Here is a 21,669-nt window from a genome sequence, read left to right as displayed (position 1 = left end):
CAGACATCAGGTTTTCAGAACTGGAAAATGAAAACAAGGGAGAGCTACATCCTGTTGGCTTATATCCTGTTCACGAAGGCAGGAAGTGGGGCAACAGACCAAGATGATTAGAAAAACATGACACCTACAAGGCATTTGCACGCTATATGTGTATGTATGTTTTGGTGTAACATTTTTTTTAAGATCCTGTGAATCAAAGCCCATGTATATCATGCTTTTGGGAAATCCTCAAGCCTCTTGTGAAATAAAATTGGCTAAAAGCCAGCTCTTTGCTACGTGACTGAATCTAAGAAATAAAAAAATCACCCTATTTGCCATTTGAAAACTGGTCACAAGTGCACTGAGTGTTTCCTCCAGGAGTAGAAATGCAATGTTGGGAATTTCTCAGTGGCAATCCTAATGAGTTTGAGATTATAGATATCATTTTGAAATAAGAATGTCTTTGCCTCTCTCAAAGGGAAGGTTTGGTTGTCACAGCCACGGGCAGCCCACAGGGCATTGCCTGAGAGGCCTCAGGCTTGCATGGAATTGCCAGCACATAAAAGAGATTGAAGAGAAATCATTGCCATCTCTTGGGTTTTATGTTGATAATTAGCATCCTTCTGAGAGGCCCCTTCCAGCTCTAGACTATCTAGGAACTCAGGGCTGCAGTACTTGTTAAGTAAGTCAAACATTCAGGGAGATAGTTGGTGCTCAAACTGGTGGAGTGCTGGTCCCAACAATCTGGCTTTAAGATTTAAAACCCATGTGCTTTGCAATCAGTGCTCAGTGGTTGGCTGGCCTCCTTGGCTTTCTTTTGGTCTATGGTAAGTAATTGTGCTAGGAGTGGGTCACAATTACTAGGAAATTATCTCTTAGGAAAATCCATGCATCATGGAGTTAGATAGGAGGGAACCTTCCAGGAAGGTAGGCCTGCTAAAGGCTTCACCTGTCATCAAGTGATTTCAGTTTTCAGCATTTAGACAGAAGGAAGGAAGGAAGGAAGGAAGGAAGGAAGGAAGGAAGGAAGGAAGGAAGGAAGGAAGGAAGGAGAATGATATTGACTGTTCTAAGATCTATGCATAGGCAGTGTCGTTTTTAATTCTCACATTTGTACATAATGAAAATCCAACACAAATATTACATATGATTTTATCGCAAAATAAAATTTTTATTTGTCCATGTGCTCTTCTAGTTCTTGTGACATGCAATTTTTAACCTATTTACAGTAGCATAGTAAATATTGTATATTTTCACCTAAATTCAGGTACAAGTGATGTTTTTTTTAAAAAAAGAAATGACAATTATACCCATTTTTTAGTGCTCAGGAACAGAGCAGCAAAATGACCACAGTCAGTTGTAGGCTTCCTTTCTGGTTTTGCCCTTAGGGCTTTCCACGATTTAGTGTTTCAGCTCAGCCTACGAAAAATGGGAGCTTTTGACAAGTCACCTTACTTATATATTGGGTAGGAAAACAGCTGGTGAGTGATTTCAGAATCACCAAGATGGAAAGATGTGAACTCAAATGGCTGCGGTAGTTAGAGGACCTCAATGTCTGGGCAGGTCACCAGGCAAAAGTCCCCTCTCCTGTTGTTAATGTCCTTTCACTTCTAAATCTCTTTTCTTCTCTTTGTTCCCAACCACTCCTTCCTCAAAATCCCGTGTAATTCTAAATGTGAGGGTCCTACTTATTAATCCCTGTGGTGCTTGTTGTGTGACAGGCAACTTACTAAGGTCATTACTTGCATATCTCATTTAATCCTATTCCTTGATGAGGGAGGTACTATGATCCCCACTTTACTAAAGATGAAACTGAGCGGCTAGTGATTAAGTAAGTATATTGCTCAAGATCAGTTGGTAAGTGATGGAGCGGCTGTTCCCACACTTATCTTTGCAATTAGATCTTTCTAATTATAAATCAGGCTTTTTCGAAACACTGCACCGCCTTTCAATGTGGAGCCTGGGACAGAAATATCAGAAAAAGAAAGCATGTTTTAGAGTCGGCTGCGTGTTTTTTGAATGATATGACTTCTCACTCTGTTTCTCTCCCTTTACTTTCCTTTTGTTTTTTGCATCTTGAATTTACTGTCACTGCCTTCTACAAGCTGGGGACATTCATTATCGGACATAATTGGTTAGAGGATAAGGTTTTATGTAATAGGACAAGGTATTTCAGAAACGTAAACTGGAGGAAAAGAAAAACACAACGAGTTTCCAGATGTCTTGGTTCCTTTTTTTCTTCTTTTGTAAACAATTCGGTTGGCTCCACTCAGAATATAAAATTAACCACCTGGAGGATAAAAATAACTTCTTTTATAGTTTTACCTCATACAGCAACAACATATTGTGCTTTTTCATGGAAAGATCTATTTTTAGAAAGAATGCAAGTCACCCTCAGCCCCGTGAGTAATAAGTTTTTGGCAAGATGATGCTTACGGCATATAATCACTCTAAGACCTTCTTTGGAAGGTTTACAAACTGCTTGTTACACAATTTGTACGTGTTATTTTGCGATGCGTGAGAACTCATTTGATAAAAAAAAAAAAAAAAAAACTCCAAAGGATATATGTATAGAGCTTTGGGAATTCCTTTTAGTTCTTGTATAATGACTCACAATTTAAATGTACCAAGTTGGGTAGAGGAAGCATCTCTCTATCACTGTCTCACAAAAATAAAAACTCTAAACCTGAAATGGAAACTGCAGACCTCTGCCTGCTCCCCTGCCCTCCGTTGGCATCGGTGGATAGTCTCTGAAGTCTATAAAATGAAGTGACTGGTGGGATGATCCTGGGGGCAGGACAGGGACCGTTTTCTTTCTGGTGCTTCAATTCATGACGTTTACTTTTTATTTTTGGTATAGTTCTCCCCAGGTTCCGTAGTCCAGTCATCTAATTCATGTGCATTAGAACTCATTCCGCATTCCGTACTCCGTTTGAAGTATACAAATGGCTAAACAAAATAGAAAAAAAATGACTACAATATGAAACATTAGAAACATTGGAAATTATTAGAAAAATTAAAATATGAAATTCCAATTTTTGAGAGTCATGGTTTCCTAGAATTATATAGAGGAGCACCAGGGAAATTATAGGGATGAGGCCTGAGTTAGGCAGGTGGTCTCCTTCACCTCTGAGCTTATTTCATTTTATGACATTTTACTCTTCTAAGTCAGATAAGTTTCTTCTGGGTGACAATTTTTCAGCCACTCAGCCTCTCAGAAAAGTTTGACCAAAATAATCTTCTGAACAACAGCTCCGTGACAGACACTCCTTTCCGGAGAAGCAGTGCTGTCAGTAGCTGGGAAGAACTGGTGATCTTTTAATGAAAAACAAATTTAAATATATAACTATCATTTCCATTGGAGAGATAACCATTAGCTTGATGTAAAAGTCATATTTCATCTGAAACCCATGATTTGCAAATAGAGCCATGGGTTTTCTGCTATGGGATTTGAGCAACTCTTCCCAGAACGATGTATTTTGTTTTGAATTTCATTGCACAGACTGATAGGTACAGTTTGTTCAGATTTCGTCTTGCTGTCTTATTTGGAGTGATCGTTTAATCAACAATCCCATTAAGCTGAAATTTATAGATTTAAAAAAGTATCATGAACATGACTGGGTTTAGGTTTTATATTTTGTGAAAATGTAAAAAGTCTTTTAAACCACTCACAGAACTTTGCAAGAACAAAAGATTTGCAAAATGGGTCAGGTAGGTTTACCCAGTGTTTCCAAGATCCCAGAACTCAGATCCTGGGTGGCACTGGATCTGAACGGCATATAGAACACACTCCAGATAGTGGTTTCACAATTAACGTAATTTCATCTTTACATTAAATGGGAGTGAGACTTAATACAATTAGAAATTTAAAGTCTTCTGATGGGTTTTCAGTCTTTAAAATGCAGTCATCTTGGCTCTGAGCAATCATTGCCATAGATTTAGAAGCAAGATGATACATAAAGGGATGGAATCATACCTGGGCCTCATGATTACGGTGGATTCTTGTGTTCTGACCCAATGATCGAGCCCTTCCCGAGTGGAATAACAGCAAAGCAGCAAAGATTTTGAAGGAGAAGGAATCAAAGGAACGTAACATAAGCCATTGTATTTTCAAAATGAATTACAGAATGATGAAGGCAAGTGGCCAGTTTTTCTTCAAACTGATTCTCATAGTAAGAAGGATAATTTCTCCTTAAGGAAAATTAAAGCTGATAAAATAAGTAGAATTTAAATCTGTAAACTCAAGTATGTAAGAATTAGCCCATTTTTTAAAAAAAGCTTTATTGAGGAATATAACTCATCCATTATAAGTACATAGTTTGATGATTTTTAGTAAATGTATGTGGATTTGCCTCCATCACTACAATTCAGTTTTAGAACACTTCTATCACCCCCCCAAAAGTTCCTTTTTGCCTGTTTGCAGTCCCTTCTCCCACCCTCAGCCCCAGACAACCACTGATGTGCTACCTATCTCCGTAGTTATGACTTTTCCAGGAATTTTGTATAAATAGAATTAGGCAATAAGTAGTCTTTTGTGTCTACCTTCTTTCAGTCACATGATGTTTCAAGTTTCATCTATGTTGTTGCATGTACTTTCCAGTTCAATTAAATCTTGCTGTTTCTCCTTGTGGAAGAATTTTTCCCCTTGGAACCAAGACCTCTAGACCAACAGAGGATTAAATTGGGGACAGGAAGCAAAAATTTTCCTGGTGGATCACTAGGAGTAAGAGTAAACTGTGTCACTCCAATTTTTACCCCTTAATGTCCTGAACTTGTGACTCCTGGCGATGGGAGAAATAGCACCATCTATTGGATACTGATTCAGAGCATATACAGCCTTCTGGAGAACCTTGCCCCAGCTCTGCAAGGCATTGCCACCTCGCTGGTGCTGTAACTGAGTCTTTAAAAGGCCAACCCACCTGCTTCGAGATGGTGAAGAACATGAGAAGACCAGTGAGTTCCATGAGCGTGGGCCCATTGCTACACTTCGTTTGCTGAGCAGTGAGTTCCTGGCTAGAGAATGCAGTGACAATACCGTGATGATAGATAGGCGTTCTGCAAGTCCACAGATGGCAGTTTGGGTGGAAGCATTGTGTGCAGGGACCACAAATCCATATCTAGACTGTCTATTTCAGTAAAAACAAAATAATGTCCCTTCTATAATGGAAGAATTCTAATATAATCAATCAACCACCAGTTAGTGGCTGGTCACCCTGAGGAATGGTGCCATATTAGAAACTCTGTGTTGGTACTGCTTCTGGCAGATTGGACACTTATCAAGCTGTAGCCAGATTGACATTGGTGAGTGGAAGTCCATGTTGCTGAGTCCAGGCATAACTTCCACCACTGTCACCATGGCCACTTTGTTCATGAGCCCATTGGGCAGTGATCGAGGTGGCTGGGGAAGGAGGCTGACTGATATTTATAAAATGGTCATCTTATCCACTTGATCATTAAAGTCTTCTTTTGCTGAGGTCCCCCTTTGGTGAGCATTAACATGAAACACAAATAGTTTTATGTTTTCACCCATTCAGAGAAGTCTATGCTCATGCTTCTTCCCCAAATGTCCTTGTCACCGATTTTCCAATCATGTGCCTTCTAAGTCCCATCCAGCTAAACCATTAGCCATTGTCCATGAATCAATACACAGTCACACATTGGGCCATTTCTCCTTCCCAACAAAATGAACAAGCAAGTGCACTACTTGAAGTTCTGCCCTCAGGTACGATTTCTCTTCAACACTATCCTTCAGGGATGTCCCAGAAAGGGGCTGTCAGGCTGCAGCTGTTCACTTCCAAACAATGCCTGCATATCATGAGGAACCATCTGTAAACCAGGCCCACATTTTCTATTAGTCAACTGAACACAGGGAATGCCCCATGAGGCCATAAGTGGGGCTGGTAGAGAGAAGGTAATATTAACAGAAGGGGGGACCATTGGTAATGGGCATTTGGACCACTTCTTCATATAACTTGCTTGTGCCTTCCAGGTCCACTCAGGCCCAGTTTTGTACTTGCCACTTCCATTTGATGATGGAGTACTGCTGTGCCTGCCCACCTTTATATCTTTTTTTTTTTTTTTTTTTTTTTTTTTTTTTACAGGACTTTATTGGGGAACAATGGTCAAATTGTTGTCCTTTCAATCTTAGTTGTGGAGGGTTCTGTTCGGCTTCAAGTTGTTGTTCTTTCAGTCCTAGTTGTGGAGGGCGCAGCTCAGCTCCAGGTCCAGTCGCCGTCGCTAGTTGCAGGGGGCACAGCCCACCATCCCTTGTGGGAGTCGAACCGGCAACCTTGTGGTTGAGAGGACGCGCTCCAACCAGCTGAGCCATCCGGGAGCTCAGCGGCAGCTCAGCTCAAGGTGCCATGTTCAATTTTAGTTGCAGGGGGCAGAGCCCACCATCCCTTGCGGGACTCGAGGAATTGAACTGGCAACCTTGTGGTTGAGAGCCCCGCGCTCCAACCAACAACTGAGCCATCCGGGAGGCAGCTCAGCTCAAGGTGCCGTGTTCAATCTTAGTTGCAGGGGGCAGAGCCCACCATCCCTTGCGGGACTCGAGGAATTGAACTGGCAACCTTGTGGTTGAGAGCCCACTGGCCCATGTGGGAATCGAACCGGCAGCCTTCGGAGTTAGGAGCACGGAGCTCCAACCGCCTGAGCCACCGGGCCGGCCCCCCACCTTTATATCTTAATGGATCAAACAACACCCAGTTCATGGCAGGTAGCTCAGATCGAGTGGTAACTTGGTGGCCCACAGTTAAGTGTTCAGTCTCTACTAAGGCCAGTAATAGACTAAAAGTTTCTCAAAAAGAAAATTGTTATATGTAGAAGACAGCAGGGTTTTGCTCTAAAATCCTAAGGGTCTGTGCTATGATTCACTTAGAGGGATCTGCCAGAGGCTCCACACAGCATCTCTATCTGCCAGTGACAATGTAAGCACCCTTGACTCTGCTGGGCCATATGTCAAAACTAGCAGCTTTTCAGGTCACTCAATAAGTGGGCTGGACTAGCACACCCAAATGAGAAATATGTACCCTCCAAAATCCCGAGTCCCACTTTTTGGTTGTAGGGGGAGCCAGATACAACAATTTACCCTTCACGTTAGATGGTCTATAACAGTATAAAATTCTGTCAGTGTAGTGGGGTCCCACCTTCTCTTCATTCAAGCAGTTCTGGGTCTGTAAACTGGCTCAAGTCCAGGAACTGATTGAGGGACCATGACTCTCTGCTTTTATGATTCAGGTTAGACTTTGGTTTACTTGGCTTAGATCTTCTGTTTATACAGATAAGTAAGAATTTAGTAGACTACCTATCTGTATCACTTCTAGGGACACCATGATCAACTACGTCTCTGTGAGTCCTACTCTTCTGATTACTGCTTTGACTCTACTGTCCATTAGGGTAACCACACCCACCTTGTCCTCGACAATTAAGTACCAGCACTTGGGCCCTGCCACCCCAGGATCTAATTACTCCCATTGCATCTAAGGATCACAATTTAGTGGTAGCAGTTACCATGGAGATTACTGACCTACAGAGAAGAGTGAGCACAGAGTTCTGTAAGGATTCTAGGGCTCCCCTCAGAAACTTATTCCTCATAGTCATAGTGAAAAATGTGTCCTCTGGACCTTCCTAGGATGAGAAGGCAGGTCTTACATGATAAATCCACTCTAACATTCCTATCTCCCTAAGCTTTTGGATACCTTATTTTATAGTACACCAAGACAGCTCTGGAATTTCAACTTCATTTGGTGTAGACCACTCTTTGGTCCATGTTTCAGTCAACCAACCAAACTGCTAGAACCCTTTCTAACCACTCGAACTCCATCATTAAATCCAGAATCTCTGCTTAGTGGGCTCGTATCAATAAACTTGGATTGATCCAAGTTTGTATTCCTCTCACTATTATCCCACACCCTCAGTATCCATTCCCACACATATTCCCGATTTCTGTCTGAATAAATTGGAAAAGTCATGTACTTCTTTTGGAGTGTGGTTTGCACTTTGTTCCTCATCTTTCGGGACCTGCTGGAACTTGAGTCTAGTTATGGGTCTAGAAGTGAAGAGAGGTGATATGGGTAGGTCCTGAGGAGAATCACTGTTGTTTTGCAAGGCAACTACCTTGGGGGAGGCTATTACCATTTCCTCGGGCAACTCAGGGTTAATCTCCTCAAGTGGCGGTGGAAAGGCTGCTTCTACTGGTAAAGAAGACTCATTTGATTCCCTGTTTAACTTGACTAGTAGGAAATTCCAACCCAGTTATTTTGAGGACTCAGCCTTGTCCTGGGTTTTATGGACTAAGGCATGAGGGAGACCCGCGCCCAGTTCTAGGCCGTCACTAATTCCCACCTGTTTGCCCTTCTCTGTATTCCCTTCAGGTCCAAGCCTGGACTCCAGGGAGCATTGGTGAGTCTGTAATCACTTAGTCACTTCCTCTCTGAAGTCTTGTCCTCTCTTTTCCAGTTCCAGGAATCTCTATTTGCTACCTTACTGCTCCTCAGACACACTCTTCCTGCCCTGACCACTAGAAGGATATAGAGATTTCTATTGCTCTAAAATTGATGTCTGCTTTCCACTTTGCCAAAATTCCCTTTCAAGAAATTATAGAGCTTGGTTTCCTGACTGAAATGAGAGTAGGGGAAAATACAGGGAGCTATATAACACAGTTTAAAGTTTTAGTATATTACCCCGTTGTGGGCATGAGATACCAAAGTGGGTGAAGATAGAGGGCAAGACTTCTAACATTGTTAGAGACTTTACTTTCTCTAAATACATGAGGAATGATAGATTTCCCCCAGAACTGGATGCTATTCCTCCCTCTATATCCTCCACCCCTAGCCTTGGGAGCAAAGGTTTATGTTTGGGAAGTTTGTTAGTGTTGCAGTCTGCCTGACTCGCTTCTGGCAATAAATCTGGTGTGCGAATTGTGGGGATGGCCAGCATCCAAAGTAAATAGTGATTGTTGTGGGGACGGCCAGATGGGCAGCCCCGCCAGCTGCACTTCAGCTTTCTGAATGCTGATTGGGTTCCCCGAGACTGTGCTGGAAGGCTGGCCCATGTCTCTGGGGAGAGCTTGGGCCCCTCATCTCCCTCAGCTAGGATGTTAGCCACTCTCCTTCCCGCCAGGGAGCATGCAGGGCCTCCTCTCCTTACATCAGGGTGACAGCAAAAAAGTTCCAGGGTTCCACACATTCCTTCCTTTGGAATCTCCCTATCAGCCCAGCAGCACAAGCTGTGTTTTCCGGGCAGTAGAAGGCAGAAGGTGATTGTCTGCAATGTACTAGAAAGGGGGAGGCCTAGGCTGTTGTACATGCAGCTGTGCGAGCTCCTCTTGCTCATTTATGTGTTCGTGCCTCTGCCCTTGACATTTCCTCTGTCTGGAGTGCCTTTACCTTATTCTCTCCTTTCTCCTGGTGAAATCCCTACTTCTTTTTAAAGAAAACACCATCTCTTCTGGGAAGCCACCTCCCCTCTCCCCCAACCCTATGCTCTCACAGCATTTGTTCCTAGCTCTGGTAAATATTTAACATGTTGTATTATAATAAGCTATTTACCTGCCTGAGTGCAAAAGCTTTTCAAAACTCTTCATCCTTAGGGTCCAGGGTGGTGTCTGACACTTCGATGATGATGATGATGGTTATGATAATAATAGCTGTTATGCATTATATGCTTTACAGTTGCAAGGCACACAGCTAAGAGCACCACACACAGTATATCATTCAATCCGCAACACAATTCTAAGGGTAGCTATTTGTGTTATCCTAATTTTTGGTGAAATTTTAGGAATTTCTTAGATGGAGATGCAGAAGAGAATTTCAGTTTAAAAGACCAGCAGGAGCCTGTTGAGGGCAGGATGGATGGTCCTGGGAGGAGATACAGAGGAGAAAAATGAGGCTGACAGTTGAGCTGGTACCCTATTGTAGAGGTTTTTGGATGCCCTGCGGCACTGTACCTTCTTGATAGATAGATATGGAGCCATCAATGAGGGGCAGATGTGAGCCTAGCTCAAGACTAGAAACCAGTGGCAAGCTGTGGCTGGGACCTAGGTGAGGCCCAAGCATTCATCACACATCTCCTGGGGGCCTACGGAGGGGGAGGGACAAGGCTGGGGGCTGGAATCCAGAGACAAGCGGCACTGAGCCAGGCTGAGCAGGCAACGCTGAGTTGCAGACATCACTGTATATGTGGTGGGCACACAAAGGCAGGGGCATGCAGGGTCCCTGGGGCTGGGGGGCATCAGGAAAGCGTTGTAACGGAGGTGATGCTTGAGCTGAGATTCTATTTACCAGGCCAAGAAGGTGGTAGGGTGGTGGAGAGGGAGGCACGGGCAAGGAGAAAGCACGGAGGGAGGCATCAACAGGAAGACCTGTTAGTGGGACCTGCTGGGTGCTCTTTGTCTTGTTTTATAAAACTTGTTTTGCTTACTTAAGTAATGCTTGTTTATTGTAGAAAATGTGTCAAATATAGAAAAACAAAAATGATAAATCTATAAGCCCACTACTTAGAGATAATTAGTTTAAAATTAGGTAAATATCCTTCCATTTTTATGTGAGTGTATGTGTGTGTTTGAGTAAGAATAATCTGCATATATGCATATATATAAATACACACTCATATAAATGTATCAATAAGTATAAAAGAGTAAGTGTATATACTAAAACCTCTCCATCTTATCTCTATCTTATTGAATATCCTGCTTCACCAGCTCTAGGGATAAAATAAGTTTATATTTCTTTAATAGTCACACAATACTGACTTAGAATACCCATCAGCCCAGCCCAATATGAAGTCTAGTCTTCCTCTAAGGTTCCTGAGTAATTTCTAGGACTAGTCAAGACACCTCTACATATTCCTCAACCTCTCCTAATGGTACTGCTCCCTGTCTGCCCCCTGACTTATGTCTCAGATTTAAATAGGAGAGGAAAATATGGGGAGATGATTTATTTCAGCTAGAACGAAAATGCCCCCGGCCAGGAACCAGGTATTTCTTGTCCACAGCTATACTCCCAGTGCTTCAAATAACACCAAATGAAGTGGAAATTCCAGAACTGTCTTGGTGTACTGTAGAATAAGGTATCCAAAAGCTTAGGGAGATGGGAATGTTAGAGTGGATTTATCGTGTAAGACCTGCCTTCTCATCCTAGGAAGGTCCAGAGGACACATTTTTCACTATGACTATGAGGAATAAGTTTCTGAGGGGAGCCCTAGAATCCTTACAGAACTCTGTCTGTGCTCACTCTTCTCTGTAGGTCAGTAATCTCCATAGTAACTGCTACCACTAAACTGTAATCCTTAGATGCAATGGGAGTAATTGGATCCTGCGGTGCCAGGGCCCAAGTGGTGGTACTTAATTGCCAAGGACAAGGAAGGTGTAGTTACCCTAATGGACAGTAGAGTCAAAGCAGTAATCAGAAGAGTAGGACTCACGGAGACATAGTAGATGTTCAAAAAATATGCTGAATGAATGAATGAATACAAATCTCCACTTGTTCATGCAATGAACATTTATTGAACATTTCTGATGTGCTGAGTTCTGTGCTGGAGATTAGGGGTGTGCATGCAAACAACATGAAACTTTCATCTGTAATAGATATAACTTAAAGATAAGCAGCCTTTAAAAACAAACTGGGCTTCCATGGGAGGCAGTGAGCTCCCCAGCATAGGAGGTATTCAAGCAGACTACTGACCAAAATTATAGAAGGAATTATGGCTTTAGGAGGAATACTGCACCAAAAAAGACTACTGACGACCCTTCCAAGTGTGAAATTCTAACTGAATACATTTTAGATAATCTTTTCTAACTTAGGAGTCATAATAACCAAACAGATCACAGAAAGACACCAAAGGAGATGTATTTACGAATGAAAAGCAAATATTCTGATGGGATCCAAATGTTCATTGTTAATAATAGAGATTTCTCGAGAAGCCCTCAGGATGTTACTCTTGATAAGAGACAGATCATTTTTAAATAATAGAATTTAGAGAAGTATTAAATTTCAGAATGTTTAAATATTTATTCTTTAATTCCATCCATTTGCCGTATTCAAAACCCATATTTACTAACAAAATGGCCAAGAACTAAATAAGACAATAAAAATAAACTTTTGATAAATCTTTTCTGAGAGAGCCCGAAGATCAAGACTTTGATCATTGTTTGGGAAATCCAACTTGAATACTTTTAAGTCAAAAATTTCAATGTGTTTGTCTTATATACTTGGGATTCAAAATTCATTCATTTACTCCTTCATTCAACAAATACATACTGTAGAGTGGGGAAATAAAAGAAAAATAGTAAGCATCCACTAATTTTCAGACACTGCACACTGAGCAATAATTCCAAAAGAAAAATCAGATAAACTATGATATGTGATTTTTATTACAAAGTGATAATCATCCATTAAATAAAAATTATTAAAAACTGGAAATAGTAATAAGATCTCCCATAATCACACCATTTAATAAATAGCTAGTGTTAATATTTTTGTTTTCCTCATGTTTTTATGCATGCAATATTTATAGAATTGAATATCACTGTAGAAGCTATTCTGAACTTTAAAATACCAATCTTATGGTATTTATCTTTCTCTCTCTGACTTATTTTACTTAGCATAATGTTCTCTATGTGGAATCTAAAGAAAAAAATAAATGAATGAACTAATCAGAAACAGTCTCAAAGACATAAAGGAAAACTGAGGGTTGCTGGATGGGGGCGGTGGATAAGGGGGAAGGTGAGGGGATTAGAAAGCACAATCGGTAACCACAAGATTGCCACGGGATACGAAAGTCAATTTGGGGAATGTAATCAATAATGTTGTAAAGATTTTGTAGGGTATCCGATGGACATTTGTCCCATTAGGAAGACCACCTCAGGGAAGATGTAGATGCCTGATCACTGCACTGTACACCTGAAGCTGAATAATAATGAATGTCAACTACTATATATATATATAGTATATGTATATGGTTACAAGAAGTGGAGTACAGCATTAGGAATAGAGACAGTGGAAATGTAATGGCTGTACTCGATGTCAGAGGGTTAGTAGATGGGGGGTTATCACTGTGTGAGGGATATAAATGATAAATGTCTATTACATTGTTTTGTACACCTGAAACTAATAAAAATAAATAAATAAATAAATAAATAAATAAATAAATAAATAAATAAAATTATCCCGCCTCAAAAAACTAAATAAATAAAATAAAATACCAGTCTTTGGATGGGCTGGTAAAACTTTCTTTGCCTGGTAGAATTTAAACCTGATTCCCTAGAGCTTTAATACATGTGTCTTCCTTTGTGGATCTTAAATATAAATCTTTTTAATTGAAAAAGCATTATAACATAACAGTTATAATTGAACAACACCAAAGTGGATTTGAAAAACTAGAATTTTGTAAGTATAATGGCCAGATCGCAAAATTAGATTATAGATTAGCAGCTGGATGCCTCGATGGTTGGAACCGACAAATGTGACCATTAGCCTTAACAGTGCACATAGCCTTAAGCGTAACTAAATGATTATTTAGTCACTGTTTGTTTAATGACCATCTTCCCTATTAGACTCTAAGCTCTGTGAGGCCAGGGCTGTATCTGTTTAGTTCACATCAATAAGTACCTAGTTCATTGCCTGGTGCAGGCTTGGTTCTTAGTGAATATAGCCTGAATAAGTGAATGAATGGTTCATTCACCGGGAGATATGGGGGGAACCCATGCATCCATCCATCCATTCATCCATCCATCCATCATCAAATACCTCCTGGAATACCTGCCATGCACCAGGCGCTGTGCTGAGTACCACAGACACAGGGTTAAGCACACATGGCCTGCCTCGCGGGAGGGGCTTGCTGTCTGGTAGAGAAGCAGGAAGGACCTATACCCACAGCCCTCAAACACCTCTTCCATGGATCTCTGGTCTACTGTTCTACATGGAAACTATTCTTTTATATTAACTCACTGTTCCTTTAAATCACAAATATGCTAGGAGGTGGGCTTGTCAATCATTCACAACTTAGGGTTTGGGTGAACTAGTTTCTCCTGTTTTAGAGGGGAGGAAGCGCAGCCAGGCATGTGACTATAGGGCACTGCCAGGGAATCATTTATCTTCTGTATACTAAGAGGCCCTGGGCCATGGGGAGGCAGCAGTGTAACAGCAAGCATGCCCCGTTGGCTGAATCCGTCACCACCTAGCTGTGTGGTGACAGGCAGACAACCCTCTGAGCCTCAGGTGCCCTAGGTGTCTGAAGGTGATGCACACAAATGTGGCTTCAGATATGGAAGGGTCTTGTGAGCCACACCACCCATGCTTTGCCCCCGTCAGCTTCATGCTCCCCTCTCCTGTGCAGCAGCTTCTCCAGAGGAAGCCCTTCCAGTCTCTTGTACCTGGACCACAGGGATACCTGCTGCATCTACTTTTTCTTCCCTCGTGGGGACAGAGTCTATTGCTGCATTCCCAGCTGCCCCAGGCAGGAAGGAGTCTGTGCTGGAGAAAAGTCAGACCTTGGGGGAGAGGCAGGGCTTGAACCAAACTCCACTTATTGTCACGCAGCAACCCTCCGACAGCCCTCCTGGCACCCTGCAGCTTGCCACCCCTGAGCTGAACCCTGGCACCAGCGAGCCCTGGCCCTCGGGGCACTGAGCCTCCCAGGAGGCAGCCCACAGAGGTCTGCCATTCTCTGTCCTGTCATCAGGACCTCATTCTACGCCACATCTTTGTGACACGGGCATGATGACAAGGCAGTCCTCCCTCCTTCCGTGACTCACCTGGAGGGACGTGCTTCAAAACCAGGGCTGCCGTTGGGGACCTGGAGGTGTCCTCAGTAAGGGTGAAAGGTGGACAAGAAGCGGGAGTGGAGACCTCCCTCTGCATCTTCCTCAGCTCCAGAGGACCCCCAGTTTCTATCCCATTCTGTTTGTAGTTCCGACGCTGTCTCCTTGTGAGGTGGACTGTGGTGGAGAAACACACAATAAACATGAGACCATGGCTCCCTCGGCTGGTCTCAGATGGGCAGCTCCATCTCTCAGGCCTCAGGGACGGCATGGGGAGGGCAGGAGAGGTGACCATCCTACGCTGAGGAAAGCATGCATCTTAGTCCACATGGTTTTACCTTTTAGCACTGCTACAGTCTATTTAAAAATGGGAAAAATTATAATATTAAAAAAACCTGGAGTCGGGATGGTTGAGGAAATTAGTTCTGTTTGTTGAATATAAATCTGAACTCAAAGAAATAACTGCTCATTTCTGTAAAAGCTTTTTATTCAGTACTAATTTCACCCACTATTTTTAAAAAGAAAAAGTGCTTGAACCTTGATTTTGCTGTTCAGATGTAAGGTTGCTATTATCTCTACTTTTCACAGATGAGGAAACTGGGGCTACAGAAAAGCCATAGAACCTCCTTAGGGAGAATCTCATGTCTACCCTGAGTTTGTTCTTGAGGGCTGTGGTCCAATGAGCCAAGTCTGAGCATTGCAGGGTCCCTGACACACAGTAAGTTCTTAATGAATGCCAGCTATTCAGGCCCTTCCCCCTTGTATAATCTCTGATGCTGTCCTGTACTTTTCCTTTATAGCATTAACTACAGCCTCTAATTATATACTTATCTAATGTCAGTACTCCCACACCCACTTCAGGATGACAGAGACCAATTCTGTTTTGTTCAACACCATGCATGTTGTCATGAGGGGTCTCAGCTCCCGCTCCCCGCACAAGAACGCAGGATATAGTGAGGCCAAAAAGGAACACCAACAGAGCCATAGATAGGGGAGTCATACCACTATATTCTCGCTGGCGGCTGGGTTGGAGACACAGGAAGCAGGCTTCACACGATGCACAACCTGCCATCCGCTTCTCTGCCAACCAACCCACCAACCAGCATAGGTACGGCAGTTATATCAGTGGCTAATGGCTAACTGGTAGCAGATGATGGCCAACTAGTCACAGCAGATGGTCATCTGACTACAGCTGATGGCCATCTACTACCCAAGCCAGCACCTTTTCATGTAAGGCCGAGAGCCTGGAAACTGCTCTCTGGAACTCTGTTCCCACACATGCCTAACAAAGTGCCTGGCACAGAGGAGGCCTGGCCTAATAAGTGCTGAGTTAATGAATGAAAAACTGGCCTTCTCGTAGCAAGTCTGCAGAGTGGTGACTCTTGGCCCTGGAACTTTGCTGCCTCGGTTTCTCATGAATCAAATGGGAATAATAATCTAATCTTTCAGAAGGATCAGTTGTCTCTCTCTACATCGAGGAATGCCAATGCTTGAAAAATGTGCCTATTCCCATAGAGGTTCCAGGCTCGTGTGTCCTTGGGAGCCAGGGCCCATTTGTTCTCTTTCCCCACCCATGAATTCATTGGAAGGAAGATGTTACCATTGACAAGACCCAACAAAATGATTAATGTATACCCCAAAGTATGGACATTGCCATCTTATGGAGGAAAATGAGATAAAATATCTCAAGCAGCTCCTGGAGTAGGAGCCCTTTGAAGGGTGGCACTTGATGATTAATCATTTGTCTGAATCTTTTGTTGAGCTCTTTCTTTGCCCCCCAATAAGCCAGGCACTTGGGCCCCACTCAGAAGCTGCCCTAAATGCAGACACTGGCACACAGTGGTAACAAGGTCACGGTGTGTTTGTGCCATGGGAGACAGGCCAGGAGCTCAGGGAGAGGCCTTCTGATCTCCAGTGAGTCTTGAAGGACAAGCACAAATTAGCCAGTAAAAGCAGGTGTTCTAGGTGGAGAGGACAAGATGATGACACAAAGGCGTGAGAACTCTCGGCAAGTTTGGAATCCATCTTTGCATGTTTTCTCAGGGTGTGTGTATGATTTGAAAGTTACTGTTTGTTCCTAATAGTGAAAGCCGCGCTTGTAGGTGTTTGTTCCAGGTGACAATGGGCTTTCTCCGCTTACAGTGTCTACAAGAGCAGTCACCCAGTCTGTTTCTGAGAAGCTACACTCCTGGCCTGCTGACACCAGTGGGGGGATGAGAAGCATCCCATTTCCAGCTGTTCCCTATCATAGGGATCCCAAGAGAGTACTGTGAACCATATTTATGATTCATTTTGCCATGTTTTTGGAAATGGCAAAGCCCTGCCAACAGAGGTGGGAACTGGAATGAGGTGTCCCGGGCCTGGGAAAGGTGGGTGGGCTGAACCTCGGAGGTTCCCAGAATCTCAGAATTGAAAGGAGCTGAAATAGGCAGATTGGCTGGCCTCCCCTAAACTGAAGTCTCTGTGGAAAAGTCCAGTGGGCTTCACATTTTCCTCCCCCGCCCAAGCTGGCTTGTGGAAGAAAAAGGCCTCAACCAGCCAGTTTGGGCTGGTTTATCTTTAGGGCGGACCACTGGGCAGCAGGCCTGGGAGAGGCACACCCTCAGTTCAGCCTGTTTCTCAGCACAGCAGGCTGTCTTGCGTTCCTTCAAGGCTGGTCTGGTTATGTTGACATTGATTCCTTTTATAAAAGTGATTGATGCAAGGGCAGGGTTTTATTCACAGGTGAAAAACAATACGGCCTGGATTTCCATGAGATCATTTTGTTACCACCTAGGAGGGAAAGCCTCCTTTGTAACTCAGCTAATGCAGGGTTTCCTAACACCTTTATCACAATAAACTGATGAGTGACCCATTTTGTTATTAAGACTCCCGAGAGTTTCCACGTTCAGCAGCTCAGGTTTCTGTCCCAGTGAACGAATGTTCCCATTACCGGTGCCTTCCAATAAGCTGAGGAAAGTGGTTAGTTCAAGGTTTTAAAACATTAAACAAGCGTGACAGGGAAAAGTGGGCTCTTAAACTTGTCCCTTGATCAGTGATCCCTTTGCTCTAGTCTAGTCTTCTCAGGAATTAGGGGGCAGTGAGAAGCTGGTCTGTTATTTATCTCACATCTTTTCATGTCTCCTTTCTCCATCTTAACTGGAGCCACAGACTGAAAGTTTCCGCTGGGATGATTTAGCCCACCCCCTGCGTTGTACATCTGGTCACACAGGCCAGAGACATTGACTGTTCTGCCTGAGATCCCAGTTACTAAGTGGAAGGGATGGGCCCAAGACCCTGACACCCAGCTCCTTGCTGAGTCAACCACCCCATTGCCTCCATCCTGAAGTCCAGCCCTGAGCGTTTTAGTGCATTGTTTTCCTCCCTTAGAGGCTTTGTAACCAAAACACAGTGTTCTGTACATAGATAGTACTTAAGAAAAGTATTGCCTAACATTTTATTTGTTTGGGGTTGTGATGTCAGCTTGCACAGGAGGAAACTCCACAAGGCATCCTCCATGATTTTTGCACTGGGCTTTCAGGGAGTGAAGCAGTGATGCCTTTCATTCTTGAACAGAAAGTACAAACCACACTTGTTTTCAGGGTCTAGCAGAGCACCTCACACAGAGGCTAGAATTCTCCTACTGGTCATCATGCTGAGTACAGGGCACTACCAGTCAACTGTTCAGTGTCTGGATCTTTGGGGCTTAAATGGAAAAGCATTCTCTCCAGGTGGGGAAGAAAGTGTAGATTTTGTAGTTTCACATAAATTAAACCCAAGTACTGTCCTATGGAATACGAGCTACCATTTTGGCCTGTTTTTGGTGTGCCAGATATGGTGCCCTGCTATGCTGTATAAATGTTAACTCATTCAGTCTTTAGTCCTAAGTGGCAGAATTTATATTATTCCCAATTATATGAATGAGAAGAGTTGCTTGTCCATAACCACGCCGCTAGAAGGGGACAGAGCCTGGAGTCAAATTGGTTGACTTTAAGCCCTCCAGTCCAGAAACATCTGAAGACACAGCAGGAGGGCTCCTGGAGATAAAGACCATGGAGCTGCTCTCTCCTGCCCAATGTTCTCTATGTTCAGATTCCTAAAGGGGACAGGACAACTCTTGCTTATGTCTTGCTCTTCTGTTTCCACCTCTACCTGCTACCTTCACAAGAGGGTGTAAATGAAGGAGAGGAGGTCCAGCCTCCTCCACCTGCCCTCTCGATGTTTGGTACCAATAGCCACAGGGATGAAGCTGGACCGGACTCCAGTGTGACGGGCTGGCACATGGCCTCAAGTCTCTGGCACTGAGGTTTGGAACACAGCTGTGCTAGTTCCGGGGAAGACAAAGGAGTGCTGTTTACCACCATCGAGTCTCTGAATTCATTCTAGTGACCTTTGAGAGGTCACTCTCTACGGGAATAAAAGTTATGGAGAAAGAATTTTTTTATCTTCTACATGTGTTCAGGTCGAATTTATGTTTGCCAAATAAAACAAGTATAATTTCCCCTCCCATAATCTTAAACAGACATATTCCAGAAACATTTTGTTTGTGTCCTTAGAAGGTTGCTTTGCTTTCTCTGGCGCTTGGTAAATAAAAAAATGTGACACCCTGGGCCAGTGAAAGACTGGCCAGTTTTTAAGCAATATCTGCATAAATGTTAGATTTTGTTTTATCTATTAATTTAACAGTATATACTCAACAGGACTGAAGACATTCCCTGTCCTACAGAGGCTCACAATCTAATGATGCCATTGATAAGTCATTGGTTATTATTGGGAACATTTTGCATCCTCACCAAAAAGAAAAAAAAAGTTAATGCAAGTTTTAATTCATATAAATAAATGTATTAAGAAGGAAAAAGAGAGGCTATAAAATGTCATGGAGATTTATTCTTCTTGGAGTGTGTTGTGCTCTCTGTGAGGAAAAAGGTTTTGTTTTGTGTTCCAAACCAATCCCATAAATCATTAAACATAGTTGGCAGGAATAAACCTATAGGACCATTTTATAACGAGTAATGGGCATTTGAAAGTTATCAAATTTTTTTTTTTTTAGATTTAGGAATACTTTGGGCATTCTGAGTAAATAAATGAGGAGTAAAGAGATGATAAACACATAGACTCCATTCAGCAGTTAGTTTTGTAGCAGGATGTTCAGTTACTGAGGAAGTTATGTTAGAGACATAAACAGAGTCCCAGTGAAAAGACCCAGGAGGTTCTCCCAGAGCAGTTGGGAAGCAGAAGAATTTAGCTTCTTTCTTACCTTCAGGATTGGCTAGAAATCCACGGGTCTGGTGGTTCCACTGGTGTGAGGAGCATCAGCATCAAGCCCTTTCAAAATTCCCAAGTAACCTGAAGCCCTCAGGCTAGTCCAGCTCCACTGAGGCTCTAAGGGCCTTCCCGGATCTTATCTACCACGTGGGAGAAGGAAGGATATTTCTTATCTTGATGATTTGCTTCTAGTCCATTTGAAAATGAACAGCCAAATGTGTAAAAAAGGGATACAAAGTGAAAACTAGAACTAAACGTTGCTTAACGTAGAAAACTGACATTTTGAGAGTCCACATTTCTGCACTTAAGGGTATAAATGGAAACTTACCTTTGAGGCATACTAGTCATTTTGGAAGAAAGAGTTGGGTGGCCCTTCCTCCATTAGGCTGGCTGGTATGGTATTGCTGACCTCTGTCCCCATTTTAGAATATACGAGGAGTGAATTTTGTTCATTGCTATATCTCTAGCACTTAGACCAGTGACTGATACAAAATAGATATTCAATAAATATTTGTACGAACAAATGAATGCTTCATCAAAAGTGCTAATTCATGCTGCTAGGATGAATGTGGGAACTGGGAAATGTATTCCCATAACCCTGCATTGGGGCTTAAAATTCATTTTCCTATAGAAGCAATGTCATATATAGTGATTGGGAGTTATTGAAATAGTGTTTTTGGTACTATGGTTACTGCAAGCACTTATGGCTTGAAATGAGTCCTTATATACTCTGTGACACTGTTTCCATGGGGAAATACATCTGAGTAACCTTGGGAAACACAAACCAAGATGAGTTGAGACCTGCCTGAAACTCTGGTTCAACAGTGACTGTTTTGCAATTTGAGCACAAATAAAGCATTGCTAGGAAATCTGAATGGCCTTTGCTCTTGTGGTTTGCTCCTAGCAGGAAGAGTGGTGTAGTAACAGGAATCTAGTCTTGGAGTTCATAAACTACTATGCAGCTATGACATTTCCTTAAGTGGCCCAGGAAGACCAGAGCATCTGAAATGGACCAGAAAAGTGTCCTTTCAAGGTATGTTAATATCTCAGATGGTCCAGCTGAACAGAATGTGACCCAGAAACATCACAGTGAGCCACCAGCAATCATCACTTTCAGTGAGCTGTAGATGAACCAGAGTAAATCAGGGCATCATCTCAGAAGATGATAAGGTTAGCCACAATGCTGTTTAATCAGCTCTTGGAGATTGCTGGGCCACCACACATAATGGACAGCATACTGAGTCTAAGCTCTCTGGCCATTAGAGAGTGTCACACAGCTAATGCAGGACTTGATAGTGGCTCTGAGAGAGTTCCAGACCGACTGCTCAGATGTACCTCCTGGGATGTAAAGAAGGGATTGGCAGGTCTTGGCAGAAATCTGACACTAAATCAAAGGGAGATTTTTAAATAGTTAGAGAGGTTATGGGCTATCAATCAGGATGTGGGAAATCACTGTAGGGGTGAGGGACAGCAGTGACCTCTTGAATGAAGATGGCATCAGTAGACACTGTGTATCCCATCAGGAGTTCCTCTGGTAGTGTCCAGTTGCAGTGACACTAGTAGCCTCACGTTTGCATAGGGAGAAAGCCATTAACGGCATTAATCTGTCTAAGCAGAAACAATGACACTGTGTTAGCTTCATTCTCAAGTAGGCTCTTCTTAGGTGGTGGCAAAGATGGACACTG

The 21,669-nt window shown here is 42.8% G+C and overlaps 1 long non-coding RNA gene across 1 annotated transcript; it reads right to left on the bottom strand.

The window, feature by feature from the left end:
- Nucleotides 1–1,119: 1,119 nt before the first annotated feature.
- On the bottom strand, nt 1,120–21,465 carry LOC109458661 (uncharacterized). Its single transcript, XR_002139279.3, has 4 exons — nt 20,313–21,465; nt 19,977–20,172; nt 14,735–14,917; nt 1,120–2,928 (listed from the first exon to the last, which is right to left on the bottom strand). It is a non-coding gene; the product is annotated as an uncharacterized LOC109458661 (long non-coding RNA).
- Between the last annotated feature and the right edge of the window lie 204 nt (nt 21,466–21,669).

Source organism: Rhinolophus sinicus, chromosome 14, assembly GCF_057876585.1.
Source record: "Rhinolophus sinicus isolate RSI-liver-muscle chromosome 14, RSI-T2T, whole genome shotgun sequence".
Classification (NCBI taxonomy): Eukaryota; Metazoa; Chordata; class Mammalia; order Chiroptera; family Rhinolophidae; genus Rhinolophus; species Rhinolophus sinicus.
Note: the sequence above shows the minus strand (reverse complement) of the source record. Positions and strands in the feature narration are given on the sequence as shown.